The 21474-nt window shown below is 42.0% G+C and overlaps 1 protein-coding gene and 1 long non-coding RNA gene across 3 annotated transcripts in view; one reads left to right on the top strand and one right to left on the bottom strand.

Annotated features, from left to right (window-relative positions):
- Positions 1-21474, top strand: part of WDR72 (WD repeat domain 72) — a 247424-nt gene that overhangs the window by 137237 nt on the left and 88713 nt on the right. The gene's annotated exons all lie outside the window — the stretch shown is intronic.
- The window catches only part of LOC142151920 (uncharacterized), an 88662-nt gene that overhangs the window by 64902 nt on the left and 2286 nt on the right, over positions 1-21474 (bottom strand). The window contains exon 2 of the long non-coding RNA XR_012691266.1: positions 17000-17055. This is a non-coding gene — a long non-coding RNA (uncharacterized LOC142151920). The remainder of the gene's footprint in view (positions 1-16999; positions 17056-21474) is intronic.

The following is a 21474-nucleotide window of genomic DNA, read 5'->3' as shown; positions in this document are numbered from 1 at the left end:
AGTAGCGTTATGGCATACTACTATATACACCCCACTTCCACCACAGCTTACCTTTCAATTCATACAAATTGTACGTTATCTTTAACTAAACTTAGGTATTAATCATAATTAACATGTCAAGAAACTGCAGTTCAGGGTTAGCAAGCCCAGTAATAGACCGTCATAGACCGTCCGCCACTACAGTTACAGACTGCAGCCCTCTACTTGCAGAAACATGAAAAAGTGCTGGAATGTAATAATCATGTTAATATGTCAGTCTTCCGCATGAATTCCATAGTGCAACATTTAAACAAGTCAGACCTCCTCATAATATAAATCCCACCAGATTCAGGATAGTTGGCAGACTGTGCTGCTCTCTTCTACCTGTTCTCGTCACTTTCATCACTTGTGGCTGCTGTGTCTTTAGATCAGTTGCTGCTTGTCTGGATCATGGAATGTTGGAGACCCTATTTGGAAAAAAAATGGGTACATGAAACTTAGTGAACTCCAACCAGCCCCAGTGTTAAATCAATATAGCACCCACGTTTTATAAGTAAGCCTCCCTCCAACCAAAACATTAAATTAATAGTGTTACCATTTAACAAATAAACCTATTTCCCTCCCACAAACAGCCCCTCACACACACATAATATAAATACACTGGCCTCACACACACACACACACACATAATACACACTGGCAGTGGCCCCTCACACACATAATACACACGCACAGTGGCCCCTCACACATACATAATACACACACACAGTGGCCCCTCACACACACATAATACACACACAGAGTGGCCCCTCACACACACACATAATACACACACACACAGTGGCCCGTCACACACACATAATACACACACACAGTGGCCCCTCACATACACATAATACACACATACACACACAATATAGCAATATACTACAACCCCTCAACCTACCTTTTTCCATCCACGAGCTGTGGGACGGCACCTGTCATGTGGTGCACGTCCCATGTGACACAGAGCAGGCCACACAGAGGAGGGAGGGAGGAGACCAGCCCCCACACTAGCCCCTCCCCCATCTCGTGGTGCCGTGAGTCGGGGGAGGGGGGCGCAATTTTTGGTTTTATTTTGCTTTTATTTTTTTCTCTTGTCCCCCCCATCTGGGCCCCCTGAGAGCCGCTAGGCCCTAGGCAGGTGCCTAGGTTGCCTAGCGGTAAATCCGGCCCTGCATGTCAGATGTGTTGGATTAATAGTATTTAGAGGGCTGTTTAAATACAAGGGCATTTGTCCTGGGCCCTCTGAAAAAAGGGGTTGTGGCATTTCCTAGAAATAGAGCCTGGATATAGAGGCCTTACAAAAGCTTGAATCAATGCATCCTAGGAAGACAAGAGACCAGGGGATAAATGTATCAAGCTGATAGTTTTTCGGCGAGTTTGAAAAACCAATCAGATTCTAGCTATCATTTAGTACATTCTGCAAAATGACAGCTAGAATCTGATTGGTTACTATAGGCAACATCTCCACTTTTCAAACCCGCTGGAAAACTCTCAGTTTGATACTTTTACCCCCATGTGTTTTCAAAGCGGCTCACTTCTTTCTCATCTGTCACAAATCATGGTAAAATAACCATAGTTTATTTTTTTAAATTATTAATCACAACATTAACATTATAGTCTAAATTCTAACCCTTATATAACCTACCATTAGCTTGATTTAAGTCTGTACTAACCCAAGGTTTAACTGTAGCTCTAACACTCCAAAGCTAAGTTAATACAAACATTGCTTAAGCTAAAGTAACTTCTATCAGAGCTTGGTTCTTGCCCCCCTCCCAACAAACTATCCAAATTGTAAAGTAAAAATTTAGTTTACTGATCTCTCGAGATGTGATGATCTAAATTTTTGGTATACAGGTGCTAGTTACCTTCATATTTGGGGCAGTCTTCTAATCTTCAAAAAGGCCCCACATTATTTTTACGGGGGAATTTAATTCCGCCCGAAGTAACGCAGTGTTAAACCTATTACCGTTATTATGATACATTTAACCCAGGATTCTGCTTGCAGCTCGCTACGAGCAAAAACCAGCGCTGAAACTGCCGTAATAACGCTATTTAAGTTTACTATAACTGTAATAGTGCGCAGACCGCGTTACATTTTACAGTAATACGGCCATCTGAATTTCCCCGTTAATCTCATAAAATAAGTTAAAACTGGAGATGTTCACTGACCCCCGTGTTTTAGTTTTGGATCTGGATTAAGTTTGTGTTTTGGTTTTGGATTTGACAAAACTGCCCTCGCGTGTTTTTGGATTTGGATTTGGATTTTTTTAGAAAAATAGGTAAAATATGCTAAAATTACATAATTTTGCTATTTTTTTTTCCAATAACACTATTTTTCAGTAATTTCCAGTCAATTTTGACCACCTCACAAGGTCACAATATTATTTTCATACACTTTCGGACAAAGACTGCAGTGACCTGGCTGAATGCTAAGCGACAGAGCAACGACACAACATATGGCAGTTCATAGCACATCTAGGAAACATTGCCATATAGCAGTGGCATAAAAGAAAAGTGGTGCAAGATGGAATTGTCCTTGTGCCCTCCCATCCACCCTTACGTAAGATATTGAAAAGGATATGTACATTTCAACAAAGCAAGCACTTCAGCGACAAGGAGTGATACTTTTGTGGCTGAAGTGATTGGTTTGTTTGGGCCCCCACAAAACAAGTACCAATAGCTTAACTGCCTTAAGTCCAATGGGGCTGCCAATGACCTTTACATTATTAAACCATATCTGTTCGTGCTGCAACTTTAATCTCCTTCTCCTCTCTGAATACCTCCCTCTCATCCCTGAAGAACTATCAAAATTATGTAAACACAGGAATGGATATTACAACTGGAGTGGCATTAGATCTGCTTCAGACAGACTGTGACACAGAACATGTGGGCAGCATGGAATCTGTCATCTTGGAATACGCTGCATTGAGCAGAGATTTAAACTAATATAGAAACGCAGTTGAGGAGACCGTTCTTAAAACTTGACCCACCGGATGAGATCCAGATTTAAGAGAGCTTGTACACAAGAGATACACTGCGCTTCAGAAGAATAATACTGAGGAGGCCCTGAGGCAGGACGAAAAATATGTCAAGTTTAAAAAACATCTAAGAGACCTTAGAAAACAAATGGGTGTGTCACCGGCCCCTGCAGACAAAGATTTGGAAGATGAAGACGAGGAGATCGCCATCACCCAGAGCACTCCTATAACACAGTTGGAGATGGTGAACCCAGTGAAAAACAAAGTTTGTGGTCACACGTACGAGAGAGACGCAATGGAAGGGTGATTGAAAACAAACTTAAGAAGGGTAAATCCGCCAGTTGTCCCAGTTCCTCTTGTCCACATATCTGTGGTTAAGTGTACAGTGGGTAGAATGGCAATTTGTAGCCCAGTAAATATATTTTTACGAACCTTCTGGTAAAGGTGAGGAATTGCTTTTCTAGTAAAATGGTGTCATAATGGATTAATAGCATTAATAGTGGATGGATATTGGACGCAGATCTAATACTAGCATAGTCGCCATGGTGTCTGTGTCAGCTTTACGACTGAGTGACAGCTTTCATACTTGCTTATTCTTGCAAAGGATTGTTTAACAGCCAATTGTTGTAATCCACTAGTAGTCTTCTCTTGGTCTGCTTCTGGGATGAAGATCCACCCCCAGCAGCAGCAGTGGGACTAACGGTCAAGAATTCTTCTGAGGTATCCTGGATAGTGGAGAAGTCATCTAGCCTTAGCAACTTGGATGCAGGACTAACTCTGATCGCTACTGAGGATATTGATGAGGAAAGTGTTGTGGGTGTAGATTGCAGGTGCCGGGATCTAGCGGAGAGAAGGGACCTAGCTGATACTGGACTGCTTGTTGTTATTTTTTTTAGCATAAGTTTCTGATTTTCCCAACAGTTTGCCATGAACTTGCTTCAAATGGCATAACATGGATGAGGTTCCTAGATCGTTAATGTCCCTACCTTTACTGACTGTGGCTTTACAAATGCTACAAATGGCTAGACAACTGTTGGCAGGATTTGGGTAAAATAATTCCACACATAAGAGGTGGATTTTTTTTACTTATGCCCAGGCATGACAATGGCCTTCTTCTTATCAATGCAAGAACTGCTTTCATTGGTGCAAGACTTACACAAACAACATCATCCTCATCAACATCCTAATTAGCGCCCTTGTCAGCTACACAAATATCCCCCTCATGCTGTTGCAATCCAAACTGGCATTTTCAATTTATGTATCACCGGCTACACTTGGGCTGCTCATCCACACATCTGCAGAAATGCTGAAAGGATTCTTCTTTATGGGTACAGTATCAGAAAGGTCAGGCTTACACATAGCACTCGTGGATAGACTCTCCTCAGGCATTTGTGTTATTTCTGTATCTGAACATACATTTTCTTCTAATGTCTTACTGTTTTATTCCAGTTCGGCATTTACACGCAAAAGTATTTTGCAACACTTTTTGAGTCAGAATGACTATTTTTAAATTCTATTTTTAAAATGGCAGTTTCATCATCATGTTGATTATGATAGTTTTCTTATCTTTACTCCAACCACCTCAAGATATGTTAGAGCGTATGTTGATGCAGCAGTATACACACCGTGTATTTTGAGTTACACATATCCAAGGGCGGATTGGGAACTTAAAGTTGCCCTGGAAAAAAATCTTGAAGTGATCTCATGTGGGTGGGACCAAGTCAACTGTAGGTGGGGCCAACTCAAAACTAGGCGGGCTTTAGATCTACTGGAATTTGGTTGTAGTAACATTTTGGAAATCCTGGATGTGATGATTTAATACACAGTGGGTCATCTCTAAGGCAATGCAGAGAAAAAGCTGTCCATTAAGCCTATTAAAGGCACATTTGGGTGTGGTTCACAAGCCAGCCCTTGCTAGATGTAAACCCCTATACCTGGGAGGTGAGTGCATCTGATTTTAACTGCATTTTAATGGTGTTTAAAGCATATAGGTCAGTATAGGACCTGCATATAATGAGGTGCCCTTGACGTTGGGATGCAGGCTTAAATCTTTTGATCAAAATATGAACTAATACCTCATGTTTTCATTTTGCTACACACACACAGATATGCAGTGTAAAGGATAAGCGCTGACAACTGTCTTTTGTTTTGTATACATATATGGGCATTTATAATGCGATGCAGCTGGTACCACATACAATATAGGATATATCGAGCGCGGGCACATTGCCAAGCAGCTGGTACCATATATAATGTGGGATAGACCGAGCGCGGGCTTGTTTTTCTCTGTGTTATGAAAATACATGAATCCTTTTGGATGATCTGCAACCAGTGTCGGACTGGTGCATGAAGGGCCTACAGGGGGATTACAATGGTAGGGGCCAACCAGAGGGGCTGTGGCCAGTCACTAGAGAGGCATAACCAACCAGGCTTTGGTAAGTCCACGAAGGACAGCTAGCACCATAGTGTAGTATTTAAAGAATACAGTCTTGACCTGTCCCTTAGATTGGGCAGAACAGTCACCAAAAATCAGAATTGTCCCACTAGAATCAGAACATATGACAGTCTATCCTGCTCTCTCCTACCTGTTCTTGTCACTTTCACCACCTATGGCTGCTGGTTTCTTTAGTTGCAGCTTGTCTGGATCCTGGAATGTTGGAGGCTGTATTTGGAAAACAAAATCGGTACATTTAGAAAATTACAACCAGCCCTGGCGTTTAATCAATAGGACCCACAATTAATTCTTAGGCTTTCCTCCAGTCCCAACAGTAAAATAATGGTATTCACATTAAATAAATAGATCTATATCCCTCCAACCAACCCCAACATTAAAGTAATAGTATTCCCTTTTAATAAATAAACCTATTTCCCTCCCTCCAAACAGCCCCAGCAATAAATTAATAGCATCTACGTATAATAAATATACCTATTTCTCGCAACCGTCACTACCATTAAATAATTCATATTCATATTTAATAATTAGACCTCATGCTCCTCAAATTCATCCCCACATTCAATTAATAGCCCCCAAACCACCCCATCTTAAATTAATAGCCCCACTATAAAATTAAATTGCCCCACCATCACCCCACAAACAAAATAGCACCCGTTAATTATCCCCCCTACCTTACATGCACACTACATCGCCACAAGCCCCCTGTGCCATCACACACACATTACTGTGCCCCTTTATCACCATGCCATGCGCCCTTATGATCACACTGCGCCCTCCATGCTCTTTTTGCTCCCACTTATCCTAGACCCCCTTTATCACCCTGTGCCATGCTGCTTTTGCTCCACCTTTTCCTGGCTCCCCTTTATCACCCTGTGCCATGCTGCTTTTGCTACCCTCTTCATCACCCTGTGCCATGCTGCTTTTGCTACCCCCTTCTCCTGGCCCCCGTTCATCACCCTGTGCCATGCTGCTTTTGTTACCCCCTTCTCCTGGCCCCCGTTCATCACCATGTGCCATGCTGCTTTGGCTCCTCCCTTCATCACCCTGTGCCATCCTGCCCCCCCTTAACTCTGTGCCATGCTGCTCCATCCCCTTTCATCCCTCTGTGTCATGCTGCTCCCCCCCTTTTCATAACTCTGTCATGCTGTCCCACCACCCTTTCATCACTCTGTGTCATGCTACTTCCCCCCTTTTCATCACTATTTGTCATGCTCCTTCTCCCGCCCTTTTCATCACTCTGTGTCATGCTCCTTCTCCCCTTCTTTCATCACTCTGTGTCATGCCTCTTCCCCCTCTCCCTTCATCACTATGTGTCATCCTGCTTTCCTCCCCATGCCTCCGATCCTTTTCTTACCTTCTTATTGGCTTCTTCTCTTCTCTTCTTCTTTTCTCGTCTTCTTCTTTCTTGCTTGCTCCTCTCTGGTCCCTTCCTCACTGAATGTCGGGTTTGACATGATGATGTCGCGCCCGACATTATTATTATTATTTTTTATTATTATTTTTAATACCCGCTCCCCCCACCAACGAAGAGGGGAACCATCAGGGGACGGGGCCTATCGGGGGATACCCCGGATCCCCGGCAGGCCTGTCCGACCCTGTCTGCAACTGGTTTATAGCTCTCTGTTCACACTTGTTTAGTTGTCTACTAACACATCCTTCCAAAATTTCCTTCATAGAAACATATCTGATTTTGTTTAAGAAGCTCAACTATTACAAAACACGTTGGCATTTTTGTATTTAATCAGTCTGCCAGAGCAGCATATGAGCATCTCACGCATTGTTGCATCTTTCCCTGACATCCTGAGATGCAAATTACCAGTCAAATCTCTCTCTTTATATATATAAAAGGGGGTGTTTGAATTAATATGAGTGCAGGGAAAGTTGGCAGACAATGACATAAGTGAAGGGGAGAGCTATTCCAAGGATTTGTTGGTGATATAGTTTGTGAAAGGGAGGAAGGATTAATGATATTGTCAGTGCAATGGGGGCTGGCCATATGTTCAACAAAGTGTCTGAGAATGGGACCAATGAAAGATTGGAGGCAGGCAATGGAATCAATGCAAGAACCACTAAAGTATCAACAGAGCTGAAATAAGGCTCTGGGGGGCCTGGGGCACTTAAGACCGGGGGGTTTTTATTTTAGATACAGTTTACACAAATACACAGTGCTATTTGTTGTTGGGGTTGTGGTAGTCAGTGTAGTGACTACCACCGCAAATTAGGACCTCATGTAGAGTTTAAAGCAAGTCCATAGTTATGCATTAAATGCTCATCACCATTCTGTGCATGAACATGTATAACCATAAGTCCCAGTGCAGACTTAGGCACATCCTAAAGTTACCACTGTGTATGCTTAGAGAAGTGGAATGAAGAAGTGAATGGGAGGGCAGGAAAGCATAGGGCAAGTACAGTATGGGCATGTTAACGCATTTACAGCCCATTCAGTGGTGGAATCACCCGCAGATACACCTGTCATATGTGTTGGATTTCATAACATTACTCAGCCCTAGCCTATTTAGCACGTGCTATGCTCCCTACAGGAATCATGCCAGCAAACCCCACACCTCTAAAAAAAAACAGTACTAAGGCTCTTCCCAAACACTCTTTGGCTGATAGGTGTGTGCTAATAAACTGTAAATAGTTAAATCAGTATTGTTTTGCTATATACACAGGGGCGCACCCAGAGGAGTTTCCTGGTGCCTGGAAAATCCCCTCTCCCAGCCTGGGGCACTGTAGGCTTGATGTGGCTTGCCCCGTGTATATGATGGGGATAGGAAGAGTTGGAGAGAAGCCCAGCACTGTCTAAAATTATAGACACACTCCCATGCATGCTGGTCATGCCCATTGGCTGCATGGTTTGGAAACCCCTCTCTAGAAATCCTGCGTTTGCCCTCTGATACACTACAGGTCCCAGCAAGCCACGGCATGCCTACAGTGTTTAGGAATGATGGCGCTTGTAGAACTACAATTGGCAACATACCCATGGCTGTCAGAGCATGTTGGCATTTGTAGAACTACAAGAGCCAGAAGACCCTGGCATTCCGGACCCATTGGGGCATGCAGTGCTCCTGTACAAAAATACCTTAAACTAAACGCACAACATACCATGTAAAAGTCCTTTTTAAAAAAAAACTCTGCCACACGCACTTACATAAATTTTGCTGTGGGGCTGTGAGGATACTGGGGCCCAAAATATGTTTATAAGACCTATCATTAGCATATTAGTAAAATGTGATCTACATCTACTGTAGTATTATTTACATGAAAAACAGGTATTTCTAAGACAATTATCTGCCCCGAGCAGTTAAATATACTGTATATTACAATATTTTGGGCCAGCTATTATGGTATTTATCTGAGGGAAAAGGAGGCATTTGCAAGAAAAGCCATTTTAGGGGGCTGTTGGTATAAACTATAGTCTGCAATATGTATTTGAGTAAACACAGGCATTTCAAGGTCTGAGTAAACTGGAAAAAAAAATCACTGCTCTTGTCTGCCATCAATATATAACTGTCCATCATTATCATCACTGTTCTGTTCACCATGAACATACTGTATATATGGTTTGAAAAAGTATACATTTCTGAAAGCTGTATTTTAAAGGGTTGCAGTTTATCACTTTCTTTCAAGTATATCACTCTGCCGTAAGTGACACCTATATTGCAATTTTAGTGAGAAAATGTGGTTTTAAGAAGTGATAAAAAGACAATAAACATAGCAACATAGAAAACATTCTGGCTTTGTACAGGTAAAGTATAGTCCTATAATCTGTAATCACACCCACTGCGGTATTTATTTCAGTAAAAAAAGAGGTTTTTATAAGACTGGCGATTAACAGGCTCTTCAAGGATACAGTACATTACTAGAATGTGTAACCAAACCTAGTGCAGTATTTATTGCAATGAAAAAATATGTTTGAAAGTCTGAGTGTGCTGAAAGAAAAGTCTAAGTTACTTAAACAAACTAACTGTCCTCATTTATAAAATGTAAATTGCACACAGCAGATGTTAAAACTCTGTGTAAACTCACAAACTTGTGCACTATACAGACTCAGCAGTGTAGACAACAATGTATGAGGGTATACAGTGCACCATACTTGCCAACTCTCCTGGAATGTCCGGGATACCATAGGCAAACCGAGGGGGGTTTCTTAGTGCCTGGAAACCCCCCTCCAACCCTGGGGAACTGTATAATTGAGGTGGCTAGACCCTGCTCCCGCTTCACACAGCTCTGCTTGAAAAGGGAGAGCTGTGTGCACCTAACAGTAGTGCACGCAGCATTGCCCATTTATATTGGCGCAGTGGTTCCCAAAATGTGTGCCTAGGCTCCCTGGGGTGCCTCGGTGATCTCACAGGGGTGCCTCGCCAGGGCCAGTGGTAAGCAAGACAGGGGAATCATTGGTAATTATTTTGACTTAGGGGTGCCTTGCCTTGAAGAAATTATGGAGACCCTTAGGGTGCCTTGAACTGAAAAAGTTTGGGATCCACTGTATTAAGAGGATAGGAAGAGTTGGAGAGCAGCCAAGCACTGTCTAAAATTATAGCCACGTCCCCATGCATGCTGGTCACGCCCACTGGCGGCTTGGTGTGGAAACCCCCCTCTACAAATCCTGCGTTTGCCCCTGGATACTCACGAAATCCAAGTAGTCTCCTGGACTCCCGGGAGAGCAGGTAAGTATCCCGCATACCGGAATTTCTCTGCCAAAATGACGCGATTAGCGGTGAATTGTGTCATTTTTGGTCCTGCCCCCCGTGACAATATGACGTTTTTGTCGTGGGGGTGGGGCCAAAATGACGCGATTGACCGCGCTCCACCCCCTCCCGCTCTCCAACCATGCCCCCTGCCCGGGATCTTACGGAATTCACTTGTCAAAGGTTGGCAAGTACACATAAAATTGTTTCATAGACAAAGCTGTCGAGGATTCAGTGTGGGGAGATAATAAGTGCCCAGAATTAACCTTCTAGACCAGACATACTGAGTAAAATATGAATGGACATTTTGAAGGGCAGCATGCTTTGTAGATTATGTATATGGGACACTAGCTACATGCTATGTTTATCAGCAGTATATATTCATATTGTGTCCAACAAATATAAACTATACACACTAGATATATATTGTGCAGGTGATTGATAAGTTGGAGGTGTATATAAATACATAGGCAGCTAGTCCTAAAAAAAAACCGTTTCTTTAAATGCAAACTATACACAGTCAAAACGTATTGGGCAAGTGGATATTCAACAGAAGAAATACATGCATAAATAAGTCGCTGTTGCTAAAACAGTATTCATATTTTTTATGTGTCTAGTGAAAATGGAATTCTGTTAGTACTGCACTCATCAGAAATTTCACCAGCATTTTTAATTTCCTTCCCTTGTGTTGTGTGCTATTCAGGGGCCGGCTGGCAAACTTTAGCTCGGGGTAAGAGACTCAGCTTAGCAGCCTATTAGGAACATTTTAAAGGAAAAAAACCATGGGAGCAGCCTGGCGCTGTTACTGTACCCATGTATCTGCTAGCAGTAGGTGCTGGCTTACCTGGACCACTGAGTCAGATGAATGTCTAATGAGTGTTGATTCTTCATCAGGAACCCTATAAGGAGATTTTGCTCTTTGCTGAGGAACACCCACAGGTAGCAGCCCCCAGGCTATCCCCACTAGGTAGCAGCTGACAATGCCCAGTCCAGATAACAATGGAACAATATCAGATGCAATTTGGGACAGGATAGGGGACAGAATGCACAGGTGCAAAGTCAGACTACAAAGCAAAGATCAGGGCAACAAGCAGACAAGGAGAAAAAAATCCAGATTCGAAACAAGAGGTCAGAACAGCAAACAGCAGGCCCAAGGGTTGCAGGTGTGATACTAAGCAGGCACTATGAGGGCTTAGTAACTTAACATCAAGAGTGGTATGTTACACATTGCTATTTTTTTAAATGTGATTATCTTATCCTATTCTAGTAGTTTTACTTAAGGAAATTACCAATATCCTAGTGGGATCATTGGAAAAATAATTATCAACAATGCCTTAGCATTGGAAGTTTGTTACTGTGACGTTAAAACCCATGCTGATGTACAGGGTTAATGGATCTTGTAAATCAGCAGCACAAATAGAATGAAAATCATATAAATGCCATAGCAAAATTTTAGTGTGGGCACTTTATGATTGGCTTGTTTTGTGAGAGGGGACAAGAAGCTGAAAAATCCAGTCCTTCAAGCCTTGCAATAAGGTATTTAAATCATATTCAATGGTTTCTCACAGAGATAGTTGGTTCCTAACACAGAAAGTATAGATATGGACATTACAAATGGACAGGGACACTTACTTATTGTTTGAAGATGTCTCAGGTACTAAAAGACAAAACACTTATACGTGTAAATTACACACATAAATGCTGGATGTTATTCTAAAATTATGAGCCACACAGGCCAAAACTAGGGACAGTTTTCAAAGAAAGAGGGTTTTTTGAAAACTGGTTACATGGATGGACCATCCAAAAGAGGGACAGTTAGGAGGCATGGGAATTGTGTATACCTACAGTATTTCTAAACAATATAATGACAATTACTATTTATTTTATTTAGCTTGAACTATCAATGAGAATCACACATGCATTACCATTTTTAGCAATCATTTTATTCCAATGTGTGAAGAATAATTTCTAAAAAGTTCAGTACATTTGGAATGATGTAAAAAATCACAGGATACGCTGCACTGTAGAGAAAATCATTTTTATTTATTTTCATCCTCTTTATTGTCTCTAATGCTCCCAAGCACCGTCGAAAGGGTCATTGGATTTTGTTATATATTTCATCTCTTTTATGTGTGACTGTATTCATTTTCTAGGTTTATGCCAGTGACAGGCATTCATTAATGGAGGTTCCAGTGCTCTGTATGCAGCATGATGTATGATGGTTTCTTCCTATCTGCCAGGCTGATAAAGAGGTCTGTCATACACAGAGAGCTGATAAAGCTGTGCAGCCCAAAAGAGGCTCATGAGGGAAGACAAACATTTGCATTGTGCAGCTGAGACAACTGCAGGGCGGCTGGCTGAGGAAAACCGGAGAGACTGCCCTTGTGCTGAGAAAGCTCACCTGAAACTTACTACAAGAGAGCTAGTATTATCCCTGGAAGCAGTTCTCAGCATGTGTGCATATCAAGCAGTTCATTCTTCTTCTATAGTAACGGATGGGGCTGATTTGTGCCTCGGCATCTCTATGGCAATCCTTATATTTATGTACTTTGTTTGTAAATTTTCAGAATATAGAGTATTGGGAGTTTAAATAGGATGAGGTAGACAGTTACCAAGAAGCGGTCTCCTGACTTTAAACTGCCTCTCAATGCCCTGTATACCAGTTATTTTTAAACAGCTTTGTACATGAATATTAACATTACATATTTTGAGGTAAAAATGTTAATAATTTATGTCAGATAGAGCAATGCAAATCAGCAAGTCTTGTTTAGCGTCATTGCTGCTTGTGCTCACTGTGCACACAATATACATGTCTCAGTGTGCAATGAAATTGTGTAGTCAGGCGTGTTATGCTTCTCATTGTATTTTCTTAGCTGCTTTACCCCAGTGCTTGCTGTGTGAGCTGGAAAAAGTCAGCTATAACTGCAGAGGCTGAGGGAGGGTGGACTCTGTGCCCTTAGCATTTGGCATTGGCTAGTTTTTGGCTCAGAGTCTAAGGATCACTCAGATATTCACCATGGTACCTGTAAGGATGGTTGGGATTCGCTGCAGGATGCCCACAGGTTTCAACTCCCAGGTCAGTATTAGTAGGCAGGTGCTGATTGGTCATATACAGACAAGGCAGTAACAGAAACAGGGACAGACTAAGGTCAGAGCTGGTGAAACTGGTTCAGAAATATCAGGCTCAAGGCCAGGGGAATCTAGGATTGATGCAAGGTTAATGCATTGCTGGGTAGGATAAAAGGAGTCAGACAATGTTATTTGGGACAAGATTTGCTTAACATAATAACTTGTTGGTCAGGCTGAGAGCACAGGTGAAATGAGGCCTTAGCTAGGGATCACTGATGTAAGCATTTGCATTTCATTGTTTTCGAAGGACAGATTTCACATGTCATTTACAGTACAGTAATTTAACCCCTCTCTTGCCCAATAAAAGAAAACCTATTACCAATGGTTAAAATGAATACGAATAAAAAGTTGTGAAAAGTCGTGAATTCCTGAAACACGCTTTTTGTACTTCTGGATGGATATATACTTTGCGCAAGTGTTGTTATATTACAAATGACAATTTTCATTTTTCTCTTTATATTATGTATTTTTATTGTTACATTTTCCTTCGGAACAATGGCAATAAAAAGGTTACCTTCTTCTTGCCTATGCTCCTGGTAATTTTTTTTAACTCTTCCAAACATTCTGCTGTTCATAACCCATTTTTTAAAAATGTCAAAAAATCTTTAACAATGACATACTTCACCCCTAAAAATGCATCAGTCTGGACTCACCTTCTGACCCACACATGCACAATGGACATGTGCACCAGACAAAGAAGCCCCCACTCTGATCATTTTAGAAGAGAAGGGGGCCTAGGAGGTGTGAACACCATCACTGGGCCCCTAAACAGATTTTGCTCTGGGGCTCAGCGATACATTGTTCCACCCCTGTGTATAACAATAAAAATAGGAGTGACCATATAAAGCACAAGACAGGTTAGCAGAGTGTTCCTAATAATAATAATAAAACAAAATAAATCAGTGCTATCACCACTGTCCTATTACAACATTAGTTATAACAATATAACTCACTAGTAAATTATCAAATGTATGCTTGTGCTATAACATTTTACCAATATTTCAAATCCATATTTATTATATTATAACAAGCTTTTTTATACACATATGTGTATACATTTTGAATGTATAAATATTTAAATTTATTTATAATAACATGAGGTACACAAAGCTAAAGAATACAATAAAGTGTATAATATGGCCTTGGGTGTATGTATAATAAGGAAGCATTCTCAGCAATTAGCTATGGGTGAAAATAAAATGCGGGGAATTAACTAAAACATTTAATATTTTTTTGCTGCAAATGTCTCAATTAATGCTTTTTAACTTTATAGGCGTAACAATATTTGTTTTTTTAGAGTGTCTCCCATGTTAATAAAAATGTTTACGTTAGTTTGCAAGTGGTGAGAAGGATGTACTCAGTTACTGGCTGTGACCCTAGTCACCTCCAACACAGTATACCACCTGCTTGACCAGAGGTGTTCCTGGACATTCTGCTGCCTTTTGTAATGGTGCTCCTCTCATCCCTTATATAAACCCCATTTGTGTACAAACAGATTGCACTCTAAAAGACAAATATTGTGACTTCAATTATTATCAGGCTATTAACAAATTGTAACCACTGATTTAGACTTGCAGCAAGAAAATGACATTTTTTCTAATTAGTTCCCTACACATGTTGCCACAAAAACCTGCTAAGACAGCATCCTCAGTTCATCTCAATTTAGGCACAGTCCAGATTCAGATGCCATTATTAATTGGGTAAACCCTGCCTACCCTTGCTCAAACTTCTGGGATGAACTTTCTCACTGTAAAGTCTCTATTCTCACCTGTAAAAACTTCACAACGACTAGACAGTTACTGTCCACTGTATTGAACAGTAGCGGGCAATATCCCGCTGCTTGTGGCCCGGAAAACCGTCACCTACAAGACAGAATAGGAGCAGCCGACTTCTGCGTCCAGGCTCGGACTGGCCTGCAGGGCAGCAGGACTATCCACCGGTAGGCCCCTCCACATTATAGCCACGCCCCCTCCATTGTTAGGGAGGAGCTAAGAAAACAGCTGACTCCCGACTTGCAAACAATTCATCTTTTGGACATACGCGAGAACAGGAAGGGACAGATGCGTTCCACAGTGGAACGCAGGCACCTTCCTCTCCAACAGTAACAAGCACGGACCACGAGAAACATCCTCTGATTTCAGCACACTGGGTACCCGGCCACCATCTCTATATACATCGAAACTGCAAGTAAACAAAGTTAAATTTGAAAGCATCGCAGCAATAACCATGTGATATATGTGGACAGTGATCTGAATATTTATATTGCACTAGCAGAGACTTAAAGAAATACCAATTCCCATCTACTGGACTTGTATGCTATGAACATTATTTTATTGAGATATCAGTGACTGTGTTATATCTGGATCAATGCAGCATTTATACCCACTGCCATTTGCCTCCCAGTAGCAAGACTAGTCCAGGTCTATATACCTAGGTTTGTCTGATTTTTTATGTATGTTCAATTGATGCCATACCATATTTATGTATATAGAAATCAATGCCTCATAATTTAAATACTGTGGTTTAATTGGAGTATTTTATTTGTCTATATTAATGTATTTTTAGGTATTTTAACCAGGATTCAATAAATTGTGATAAAACTAACATTAAATGTTATCCCACTAATTGAACCGAGCCTCTTGCTCACAGCCTAATACAAAATATAGAAAAATACGAATTGTATTCAAGATAAAAGAATACAAATTTTATAATTAGCATTACACTTGGAATAATACATAAGTCAATGAGCGCTTTACTTTCAGTATATTATTAGTTCGTAGAGAGGGATAACCTGTGTTAATGCTGCTCTTGCAACAGTAGGGGTAGAGCGCAACTCCTCCCCCCCCCCCCCCCCGTTTTTGCCAAAAAATCCCGTTAAACACACTACCACACAGGTGCAGAGAGTCGCGTCTGGGCTCTCTGAACCTGCGCGGTAGAGTGTTTTTCACTTTGAGCAGGGCAGATGAGAGTAGGAGTTCCGGATATCCAACCGCCCAGAGGAGCATGAGCAGGTTAGTAACTAAGTGCGCAGTCAGCCTGTCATTTTAAAAGAGAAGGATGAGCACACTACATTCTTTATATACTACACTATGTTGCTAGCTGTCCTTCGTGGGCTGACCACTCTCCCTTTAGTGTCTGGTCTCGCCTCTATGATGGCTGGCCACACCCCCTCTGGTGGGCCCCTAGCATTGCAGTCCCCCGGTGGGCCCTTCATGCCCTAATTGACACTGTCTGCGTCACATGACCTCCTCTGCACAATGCAGGGAGCTCACACAGCATATCAGTCAGCAGGAAGGGAAGAAGTGGCCAACAGTGTTCCCAGTGGTTTAAGGGTTGCACGGAGCGTTCACATTGAGACAGTATGCGTCATTCACTCCGTGCTGCTCTCCACACTTTAAGGTTGAATTCCATTGATGTTGCAGGAATAACACAGCACACCAGCTTGTTTGATGTAACATCATTATGTTTTTTAAATAACATGTTGTGCTATGTCATAATCCAGAGCCACTGGCTTCACCCTATTTCTCCCTGTTTGACTTTGCTTAATGGTCAAGTAAGGGCAGGGCCTGATTAAGGCTTCTGGCCGCCCTAGGTTAATACACCCGTGGCGCCCCCCCCTTCACCCTTCCCCCCCCCCTCCCCCACACTCACACAAAAAAAAAAAAAAAAAGGAAAATTCAGGAGTATTAGCCAGCAAAAATTTTTTAGACAGATTCTCTTACCTGTTCTTGCTGTTTTGTCTTGCTTGTTCTTGCAGCTTTGTTGTCGTTTAGCTATTCTGTTTTGAAAATGTGCAAACATTACAAACCCTCAATGATTAGGATTTTTAGAGAGCATCCTCATGAACGCCACACAATGCAGAGATGGTGCACCCCCACACCAGCCATTTCATCACACCCCAGTGGCCAATTCATGACCCTCTTCCCCCCAGGCATTAGATCACTGTGCCCCTTATCACACTGCCCCCTCAATACACTGTTCCCTTTATCACACTGTCCCCCTTGCAGCACACTCTGTCTCCCTTATTACAATATGCCCCTGCATAAACGCAAATTTTTACTTATACGGATATCTAGAGATGGTCACTGACCCCCGTGTTTTGGTTTTGGATTCGGTTTTGGATCTGGATTACCGTCGTGTTTTGGTTTTGGTTTTGCAAAACCGCCATTGCGTGTTTTGGTTTTGGTTTTGGTTTTGTTTGGTTTTGTTTTGCTTTTTTTTTGGAAAATCCATGTTTTTGGGCCTAAATTAACCCAATTTAGTGCTCCAACTGTTTTAGAGACAAGTAATCTAATTGTTGAGGTAATAAATCATCCAAAAAAACAGTTTAAATCTTCATTGGTAGGCCTTCATTTATTCTACACACAAAACAGATTGTCTTCCTCTCCATCTATGCATATTGGCAATGCAGCCATCGTCTTTGAATGTATATTACACCCTACACTTATAGTTAAATATGTAAAGAAATGGAAAAAGCCAGTTTGGTTTCTGTCTCTCAAGGCCCCCCTCAACTTGTATAAAATACCAAAAAATTCAGCCATTATAGACTGTACAATATTAATTGACATGGAGAAAGCCAGTTTGGTTTCTGTCTCTCTAGGCCCCCCTCCACTTGTATAAAATACTAAAAAATTCAGCCATTATAGACTGTACAATATTAATTGACATGGAGAAAGACAGTTTGGGGTCACTCTGTCTCTCTAGGCCCCCCTCCACTTGTATAAAATACCAAAAAATTCAGCCATTATAGACTGTACAATATTAATTGACATGGAAAAAGCCAGTTTGGTTTCTGTCTCTCTAGGCCCCCCTCCACTTGTATAAAATACCCAAAAATTCAGCCATTATAGACTGTACAATATTATGAAAAATGGACAAAGCCAGTTTAGGGTCACTCTGTCTATGACACCCTACCCTTAAGGATAAATTGCCCTAACAGCAGCCTTTCAAGATGGTATGTGATATGGAAATGCCACAAGTCCCTTTCCTCTTTGGGGGTAGATTGCACCCTACACTTACATAGAAAGTTTTAAAAAGATGTTATCGGCATCATCTTCAGCTTAATCCTCACCCTCATCAGTGTGTACGTCATCATCACAGACTATCAATTCATCGCCGCTTGAATCCGCCATTAGAGAACAGTCAGTGCTTGGATGTCTTGGATGGTGAAGGCCTTCCTCGTGGAAGATGTAGTTCATTTTTATAAACATCATTTTCTCCACATTTTTTGGAAGTAACCTTCTACGGTGATCACTGACTAAGTTCCCTGCTGTGCTGAACACTCGTTCAGAGTACACACTGGAGGGTGGGTAGCTTAGGTATTGCAAAGCAAGTTTGTACATGGGTTTCCAAATGGCCTGCTTTTCTTCCCAGTAAGGAAAGGGACTGTCTGACATTTCCATATCAACTACCTCTTGAAAGTAATCCTCCACCATCCTTTGCATGTTTATACTCATATTGGATGGAGTTATGGGCAAAGTGACACATTTTTTTGAAAAATCCTTCAAACCAGCCCAGATGTTAAATTGTTCTCGTCTGCCCCCTGTGTCTTCCCTGCTTCTTTTTTGGAAATTTAATTTTTTACGAGCAACAGCTTGAGAAAGTGAAGGAGGACACGTCGTCAAGCCGAGGCCCAGTTCAGCGGCCAACTTGCTGAGCAATAGCTCCTTGCAAAAGTTCACATCTCGCTCATTTACAAGTAAAGACTCAATGTAGGTTTTAAACCTTGGATCAAGCACAGTGGCCAAAACGTACTGATCCGAGTTCAAGATCTTAATAACTCGAGGATCACTGTGAAGCGAATGAAGTACTTGATCGACAAGGCCAACATACTTTGCTGAATTGCTTGCTTTCAGCTCCTCCTTCATTTTCTCAAGCTGCTTTTCCAATAGTCTAATTAAAGGAATGACTTGGCTCAAACTAGCAGAGTCTGCACTGACCTCACATGTCACAACTTCAAATGGTTTCAGCACCTTGCACAACACTGAAAGGATTCCCCACTGTGCAAGAGTGAAATACATCCCCCCTCCTTTCCCAATGTCATGACTTGTGCAATATGCTTGGATGGCTTTGCGCTGTTCCTCCATCCTCTGAAGCATGTACAGGGTGGAATTCCACCGAGTTACCACCTCTTGCTTAAGTTGGTGGCAGGGCAAGTTAAACTGCTCTTGGAGCTGCTGTAATCTCCTACATGCTGTGGCTGAATGCCTGAAATGGCCTGAAATTTTATGGGCCACCGAAAGCATCTCCTGCACCTCACGGTTATTTCGTAGGAAGCTCTGCACCACCAAGTTGATGGTGTGAGCAAAACAGGGAATATGTTGGAAATCACCCAGCTGTAATGCTCGCACTATATTGTTGGCGTTATCTGAAATGACATACCCTGGGGAGAGTCCGAGTGGTATAAGCCATGCATCAATCACATCTCTCAGTTTGCGTAACAAATTGTCAGCCGTATGCCTGTTAGTGAAGCCGGTGATACAAAGAGTGGCCTGCCTGTGACAAATGTTACGTAGTGGTATACATGCTGCTGCTGTTCCTGCTGGTGAAGGTGAATGACCAACCCAGTGGGCTGTCACAGTCATATAGTCTTTGGTTTGGCCACTTCCACTTGTCCACATATCTGTGGTTAAGTGAACAGTGGGCAGAATGGCATTTTTCAGCGCAATCTCTACATTTTTACACACTTTTTGGTATAGTTGTGGAATAGCTTTACGGGAGAAATGGTGTCGCGATGGAATTCTGTAACGCGGACACAAAACCTCAATTAACTGTGAAAAACCAGCTGCGTTTATTGTGGAGATTGGACGCAGATCTAACACTAACATTGCAGCCATGGCGTCTGTGATTCGCTTGGCGACTGGGTGACTGCTGTCATATTTGCTTCCCCTCGCAAATGATTGTTTCACAGTTAATTGCTGAAATGTAGGACTGCTCATTTTATTAACCTGCCTCTGGGATGACGATTCACCCCCAGCAGCAGCAACAGCAGCAGCAGCAGGACTAACGCTTTCTTCAGAGGAATCAATAATAGTGCCGGAGTCATCCAGCCTTAAGTGGGATGCCGGGCTAAATCCGAGCGCTACTGAGGATACTGATGAGGATGGTGTGGTGGGTGTATTTTGTAGCCGTCGGTATGTCGGTGAGCGGAGGGTCTTAGCTGATGAGGGAGTGCTTGTATTCTCTTGGGAAGAACTTTCAGCTTTTCCCAACACTTTGCCATGAACTCTCGTTAAATGGCGTAACATAGACGAGGTTCCAAGATGGTTAAGGTCCCTCCCTCGACTGACTGTGGCTTCACATACACTACAAATGGCTATACAATTGTTGTCTGGATTTGGGTAGAAATAATTCCACACATAAGAAGTGGATTTTTTTGTTTTATGCCCAGGCATGACAATGGCCTTTTTCTTGTCACGTGCCAGAACTGCTGCCACTGGTGCAGGACTTACACAAACAACCTCATCCTCATCAACATCCTCATTAGCGCCCTCGTCGCCTACACAAATCTCCCCCTCATCCTCTTCTAATTCCAAAGTGGCATCCTCAATTTGGGTATCACCGGCTTCACTCGGGCTATTAAGGAACACATCAGCAGAATGCTCACGATTAGACATCCCACTGTTGGATGGACTCTCCACAGGGATTGTTGTCATTTGTGAATCAGAGCAAATATTCTCCTGTAATGCCTCACTGTTATCTTGCAGCTCGGCTTTGACGTGTAACAGTAGTTGTGCACCAATTGTAGGCTGGGTAACTTTTTGGGATCTGCCACTAATAGCCAAAGGTGAAGGCCTCATTCTCTCTTTGCCACTGCGTGTGTAGAATGGCATGCTTGCAATTTTTTTTTTATCGTCACTTAACTTTTGCTCAGTTACACTTCTTTTTCGCTTCAATACAGTAAATTTTTTTTTGTTTTTTGTTTTTTGCACTAATTTGAAAACACTCTGTTGTTTGACATCGCCTTGGCCAGATGACGTACTGGGAACACTAACATCAGGACTGGTGACAGAACCTGGTTGCTCATTCAGATCATATGTGGACTGCTTTGAATCCATTCTGAGCGCAAACCACTGGGGAGTGCTAAAAATTATTTAGTAGATACTGCTGACAGATATGACTTTTGACAGCCAGAAATGTTAATGCACAATTAGGGAGGACACCCCAAAAGCACTGAGGAGTGCTAAAAATTATTTAG

Source organism: Mixophyes fleayi, chromosome 4, assembly GCF_038048845.1.
Source record: "Mixophyes fleayi isolate aMixFle1 chromosome 4, aMixFle1.hap1, whole genome shotgun sequence".
Lineage (NCBI taxonomy): Eukaryota > Metazoa > Chordata > Amphibia > Anura > Limnodynastidae > Mixophyes > Mixophyes fleayi.
This window is presented reverse-complemented; position numbering and strand designations above follow the sequence as displayed.